Source organism: Marmota marmota, unplaced genomic scaffold, assembly GCF_001458135.2.
Source record: "Marmota marmota marmota unplaced genomic scaffold, marMar, whole genome shotgun sequence".
Taxonomy (NCBI): domain Eukaryota; kingdom Metazoa; phylum Chordata; class Mammalia; order Rodentia; family Sciuridae; genus Marmota; species Marmota marmota.
Window position 1 is genome coordinate 43,225,453 of NW_026000037.1, and position 7,604 is coordinate 43,233,056.

Consider the following 7,604-nt stretch of genomic DNA (forward strand, 5'->3'; position numbering starts at 1 on the left):
CTAATATTCTATATAACTAATATAGCATATTTTATATAACTAATACATATTGTTGACTTAGTTTAAATTCTCTATAAATAAGCAATTGTCTTTTACATTTAAAGAACTTACTAAGTGGGGAGAACTGGGAACTGATTTTATGACTAATATCTTCTTTTCACTCAGACCATACTTGTTGATAGATATTTCAGGCTAGAAAAATGGATTTTAATAATATTCATAGGTTGAAAATATTACATTTATTGTAGTTTTGAATTTTGAAATTTCACATTTTTAAGAAACCTTGCTAAAATCTATATATAGGACCTAATATGACTCTCCTGTATTACCATTCTCTACATTTTTTTTTTTACAGAAACTCCTGTTTCACAGAAGGTCAGGCTCCGTCTGATACAAAGTAGAGTTTTGCCAACACTCTTTGAGATGGAATTCTATATTTTTTCACATTAAAATTTTAGCCAGGGGAACTCTTTTGTTCAATATTCACCACTGCTTTGTTTGTTTTCTTTAATTTGTTGCACTGGATTTTGCCATTTTTAAGCTTTCTTCAGCCTTTACACCTCTACATATCTAATATTTGTACATATCCAGAATAATTTGTATTTTTTTAATTTTAGGGAAGAAAATTGATGGTATACCTTCTGTGGTGGTTATGTATCAGACAACATAACTGTATTATACGATGCCCAGTTATTTGCAAATGCATTATTTCTGAATGAGGGCATGTGTATATGATATTAGCATTTGAACTGATAGACTGAGTTACACTTATGGCCTCTCCAGTGTGGGCAGGCATCATCCAATGTGTTGAGAATATGAATAGAACAAAGGGGAAAAAAGAAGACAAATTTGGTCTCTTTGCCTGTGACATTGGTCTTCTCTAATACTTATACTGGGATTTACAAAACTAGTATTCCAGTTCTCAGGTCTTTGAACTAGGACCTCAATTATACCACCTGCTTTCCTGGGACACCAGCTTGCATAATAGTGTGTCAGTTCTTTTACACTATATACTTCAATAAAGAATTGTACATAGTATGAAGAATGGATATAGACAGAAATATATCATATTCATTCTGTTTCTTTGGAGAACTTGAATACATCCTCTGAGGATAATTCTGCATTTTAATCAAATCTCTGTCTTTCAAACACTCTTAACATTTTCTGGAATATTTTCCCTTAAGCAACACTTATGACTGAATTTAAATATATTGTACCAAGCAGTACAAGCAGAAAACTTATTGAAAGTAATACCTCCTCTTTGCCATTAGTTTTTGCTTCTAACAACCTATTGATTGTCATTATGTAGAATTGCCTGGGAATGATCAGCAATCAGAGACGCTTATTGCCAGTACAGGAAGGAGAATCCAACCTACCAAATTCTAAAATGTGAAGACTAAATTCAGTTCATGACCTGAAGTTACTTTCTCCAGCTGCTGTTTCCAGATATCTCCAGAGACCAGGGGGCAGAGAATGGTATGCAAACCTGGACACCTGACCTATAAATAATTAGAATAAAACAGAAGTGTGAGCAAAAATCCTCAACATAATTATTAACTCTTAACATAGTAAACAGCACCTGAGTCCTGCCCTTCCAACAGCTTAATTCTCCTGGCTCTCTGAACCGTCCCTGTCCCCCAAAAATGCCAGATGCTGCTTTCCTGAAGCACACTTGTGCTCTCTTTCAAGTGATTTAAACAAAGAAACAATGAAAAAGTCTCTAAATAAATATATCAAAGTAACTTGAATAAAGATGTTCTAAAAATCCTTGCCTGAATTTCAAAAGTTCTATTCTTAATTTCTTCTTATGATACTTACAATTTTTCTCAAATAGTGCTAAAAGTTAAAAAGTCTGCAACAGAATATATATGCTATGTAATGGAACACTGCATGTGCCAGAAGTGTAATTGTTAAACATACCTTTGCACGTGTAACTTGGAATTTACTACAGCTGATTTTTTAAAAACTTCTTTGGTAAAACCAGACAAAATAACAGTAAGTAACATGACTATGCCAACTTACAAAGTGCTTCTATATATTTTTGTGGTTATTTATTCTTCATAATATTTCTATGGGATGTTATTACTATATAGGAAAATTAACTAGTATCTAGAGAATAGAGACTAACAAGGTCACAAAGTATGATGTTTAATATTATATGTGATTTTGACTGGGCCACAGGATGATCAGATACTTGGTCAGACACTATTCATAGTGTTTCTGTGAGGGAGTTTATGGATTAGATAAACATTTGAATGGTCCTCTCTAATGTGGGTGAACTTCATCCAAAATCAGCTGAAGGTCTGAGAAGGGCAGAAAGGTTAATCCTTCACTGAGCAAGAGAGAATTTATTCTGCCTCACTTATTTCAAATGGGAACATTTTATTCCTACCTTCAGACTAAAACTAATGCATCTGTACCTCCTGGGTCTAGATCCTGTTGGCCTTTTAACTAGAACTACAACCACCAGTTCCCCTGGTTCCTAGACTGAATGAATTACTCTGCAGAACTTGGGACTTATCAACTTGTGAGAGCCCATTCCTTATAATATCTATATGTCTACTACAATCTGCCTTCTGTGGACCTGCATTGAGAACTTTACCTCTGCCACCAGGGGATTGTAAAATGTACCAAACAGACATGTTGATTCATGCTCAAGATTGTCCTTCCTTCTCCCAGAGTCCCTTCATTTTCTCTTCCACCACCTTCCACCTGGGCCCAAGAGAAAAGGCTTTTGATATATGACCATTGCATTGTATAACCAGTGTTGCAATAGCTATGTTGGGGTGTCTCACTCTTTCCACTTGTAAAATGAGTAATGATAGTATTGATAGGGTGTTTTGGGATTCCAGGAGGCAGGAATAGAAGTAAAGTCACACAAGAAATTTGTCATAGATTTTATAGGAGACCACTTTGGGAACAAACATACTTCTTTCTTGCTATTTTAATAAAAGATAGTAATATATCACAGGCTAAGGAGACTCCTTTCATTCTGTATCTGTGTCTTTCCTCTCTTTTCTCATATATATAATTTCCACATAGTAAGGATAAATTGGAACTAGAATGACACAAACTAAGGCTCATATGGTTTGGTACCAAAACCCATGATTTCCCATCCTACTACTATTCCTTCAAAGTCACTGCTTTGCCTTTTATCAGGACATACAGAAGTACAAACAAATCCCAAGACCTGTCACAGAATCTTCTCCTACATGAATTATGTGATATTGATCTGACTGGGAAATATAATGACAAAAAGACCTTAAAATTTTATCATTTTCCTCCTAACTCAGATGGCCCAACTATAGTGACCCTTTTTATATTCTTCTAATATCCAAGCTCATTCCTGACTTCATTTTCAGTAGTCCATATCTGCTGCTTAAATTTCTCCATTGTTTGATATTAATTTGTTTGGCCCCATTGTACCATCTAGATTTCCTTGACCCTGTCACCTGTCTAGAGACATCATCCCAGATGTTTAAAAATCACCAGTAATTCTCTATGCAATAAGTGATTATAATTCACTACTTAGCTTTTATTATTATTAGATTTTTTGGTTTTATATGTTTAATTACTCCTGTAACTTCTAAATAACCCATATCTTTTGGTTTTGTTAACGACTTTGTTTTCTGCATTTAGATGAATTTTCAGTCCATACTTGCAAGGTCAGCATATACAACCTTTCCTATAATATTTCTCAGCAATTGAACCGACTCTCCATTTTTTTTCCTGTGTTGTGGATTGACTCCAGGACCTCAAGGATGCTAGGTAAGTACTCTGCCACTGAACTGCTCCCCCAACTCTGACTCCTCAATTATTCTAATAAGTTCATATTGTGAAAAAAATTAAACCATCTCATAAATCTTAGTATTACAATTTCTTTTTTAAAAAGAAGCTGCTCCCAACTCCACTTGAAAAATATAACATCTTCCTCAGAGGGGCAGAGGATGGAGCTAATCATCCTTCCTAATCTGGAGCTGTCTGCTTTAATGGCAAAATTCTGATTGAAATTGTCTTAGAGGTTGGACGCTTCCTTCTACTAGCTTCCATCTGCGGGCCAGTGGGTCTAACTGAGGAACAATTTCTGGAAATTTTGGATTAATCTGTAGAAAGTTGATGTTATAAGGTGTTGTTAAAAAAATAGAATAACTACCCTGCAATTAAAGGTCAGAGAAAGATATTGTCAAAGAGAAACCCACTAAAGTGATTTTCATCCCAGGCTGTCTGTGGGATGCACAAGGCATTGATGTTTCAGGAACAACATCAGAAGCTTGAAATGTGAGAGATGGGGTATGGAAATAGACTACATTAAAATAATACATCAGTCACTAAAGGAATAATTATGTCAATTACCAAAATTTGCCTCCCAAGAAGAAGGGAAGGTTTATTATAATAATTGTCTGAAATTTTTAGCTTTTAAGAAAAAATATTTATGAGACACACAAAGAACAACAACAAAAAATATACAAGAATAAATTCAGGCAAAAGAAATTGCCTGTAAGGGTGCCTAGATGTTGGGTTTAACAGGCAATGACTTCAAAATACCCATTATAAATATGTTCAAATAAGTGAAGAAAATTATGTTTATAGAGTAATAGAAGGAAGGTATGATGATGTTTCATCAAATAGAGAATGTGAAAAAAGGGATAGTGATCATAGAAAGGACCAAGTGGAAATTCTGGAGGTGAAAAGCCTGATGACTTAAATGATTCACTTAAGTGGATCAATAGTGGATTCAAAGTTACAGGAAAAAAATTAAAAAATTCAAAACATAGATTGATAGAAATTATGCAGTTAAAAGAATAGAGAAAAAAGAAGAAAAATGATCAGAGACTCAGAGAAATGTGGGGTGCCGTAAATCATACTAATTAATATATGTGTAATGAGATTCCTTTAGAAGAGAAAAAAAGGATCTAAGAACTATTTTAAACATGTTGAAAATTTCACAACTTGATGAAATACATGAATATGTATATTCAAGCAGCTCAGGTAACATTGAGATAAAGAAAGTAAAGGTGTTCTAGATAAATGTAAAGATATTCATGCCCAAGGGGTAGAAGACCTAATATTATTAAAATGGCAATTCTACCCACATTGGTCTATAGTGTAATGCAATCCCTATCCGAATCCCTGCTTCCTTCTTTGTAGAAATTTCTAAGTGGGTTCTCAATTCATGTGGCAATTCAAGAGACATGGGATAGTCAAAAAAAATTGGAAAGAACCAAGTTGGATTACTCACAGTTCCTAAGTTCAAAAGTTACTATAAAACTACAATAATAAAAAACAGTTTGATATTGAAATAAGAATAGATATTTTGATCAATGATATATAATTGGCAGTTAAGAAATAAAAATGATACGCCATATGTATTAATTGGATAAGTGTGCATACATAATATACAAATAATATGTTATATATGTAATATGTATTATATGTGTAATACATATAACAATATTAAATGGAATGTAATATATATTATATACACACATCTATAATTAATTGATTTTGGGGAAAGGGGTACCAGGGATTGAACTCAGGGCACTGTGTTCATTGAACCATATCCCCAGACCTATTTTGTATTTTATTTAGAGACAGAATCTCACTGAGTTGCTTAGCGCCTCACCATTGATGAGGCTGGCTTTGAACTCGCTATCCTCCTGTCTCAGCCTCCTGAGTCCCTGAGATAACAGGTGTGTGCCACTACCCCCATTGATTAATTGATTTTAGACAAGAGTAGCAGATCTATTCAATGGGAAAAGAATAGTATTTTCAATAAATGTTGTTATGAAACTGGATAGACACATGCAAAAGAAAGAAAACTGGATATTCACTGAACCCTTACCTCATACATACAAAATAAACTCAAAATGGATCAAAGACAAAATTATGAGAACCAGTTTTGCACAGTGGCAGTATCATAGCTGGTGAGGTTTATCCAAGGCACAATTATTGCTAATCAATAATTTTTCCAATACCCCACCATGACGACTTGAAATATACTTAACATTGGCAATTTTTGCAAGTCTCTATGGAGACTGAATTTTACAAAAAACATATGAAAACCAAAACTATAAATCCTTTAGAAGGAAATATAGTGGTAAACCTTTCAACAATTTTTTTAGTTTTGACCGCAATACTGGGATGAATAAAATAAAACCTGGAAAAACTGGGATCAACAAAAATCAACACTGTAGACGCCATGAACAAGCTTCCCTACAGAATATACACAAATGACCGATAAACATGTGGAAATAGGCTAAGCATCATTAGTCACCATGGCAATGTAAATCAAAACCACAAGGAACCACCTCATATAGTCCTATTAGATGTATCTAAAAATGTACAAATAATAATAAAAAAATCTTATTAATATGTAGAGAAAATTGAAATCTTATAAACTACTGATACAAATGTAAAGTGATATAGCCACTTCAGAAAACAGGCAGGCAATTCTTCAAAAAAATTTTAAATATAGAGTTATCATTTGACTTAGCAATGGGACTTCTAAAAAACCCCATTTTGCTCAGGTTACACATGTGAGAAATTCAGGAAAGAAATACAGGTGTAATTGGTTGGGAATTTCAGTGTGGTAGTTAATTTATTAGTTAAATTTAGTTAATTTATTTCTGTGATAGTTTGTTCTGCTTCAAAACTTATTAAAATGTTGTTCCTTATTTCTTAATGTTGAAGGAAGATTAAAAATATTTCAAAATCCAAAACTCTAAATATGCTTTATTTACCACTCACAGGCCAATTACAAATATTTTCCAAGATTTATAACCTAAGATCAAACTGCATACTGAAAACTTGTATTAACTCCTGAGTATCACAATATTCTGTTAATAAGGGGAAAACAGGACAGGTAAATTTAACTCAGCTATGGGATTGTAGATATTTATATCTATCAAAATCTTAATTCAAATTAATAACATGAATAGGTATTCATTTAAATAAACACAGTTATTATACCTTTGTTTATTTTTTTGACAGATAAAATTTAAAAATCTAATTCCATGATGTTATAAGCTATTTATAGTATAGATTAACAATGTAATATTTTTGCTAGCATTTCACATACAAGAGATAAGCGTCCTCCTATAATCTAGTCCCTTGAAAGAGAAAATAAATACCTCTCATCCTCTGCCTCTGGTTAGTTTTTCTTATACACAGGCAGGACCTTACCATGTGGCTGTCCCTATACATTATACCTACAAAAGTTTCCATGTAGGTTTTCCTGGAATTTGTGCTTACTGGCATTGTATGATAAACTATAGAACCTTATCAATTTATGAACTGCTTGACTGTTTTTACATTATTTCAACTAACTTTGAATTCCCCACATTTGCTTTTAGCGAGTAATACATCTATCTATCTATCTATCTATCTATCTATCTATCTATCTATCATCTCTCATTGAGAAGTTTTTCCAGAGTCTTGGATCTTGGTTTTCAGGTTCTGACTAGTACCTTCCTAGAGTTTGAAAACAAATCTACCAATCTTAAGGTAAGGCACTGTGGTTCACACATACACTTGACTATTTCCTTAGTAGTTGCTCATCAAGTCAGAATCTTCTTGAACCTACTCATTAGATTCTAAGAATTTCC

The 7,604-nt window shown here is 33.3% G+C and overlaps 1 non-coding gene across 1 annotated transcript; it reads left to right on the forward strand.

Moving 5' to 3' along the window:
- Nucleotides 1-5,895: 5,895 nt before the first annotated feature.
- LOC125619478 lies at nt 5,896-6,035 on the forward strand. The gene has a single exon (XR_007351032.1). It is a non-coding gene; the product is annotated as a U4 spliceosomal RNA (small nuclear RNA).
- The last annotated feature ends 1,569 nt before the right edge of the window (nt 6,036-7,604 follow it).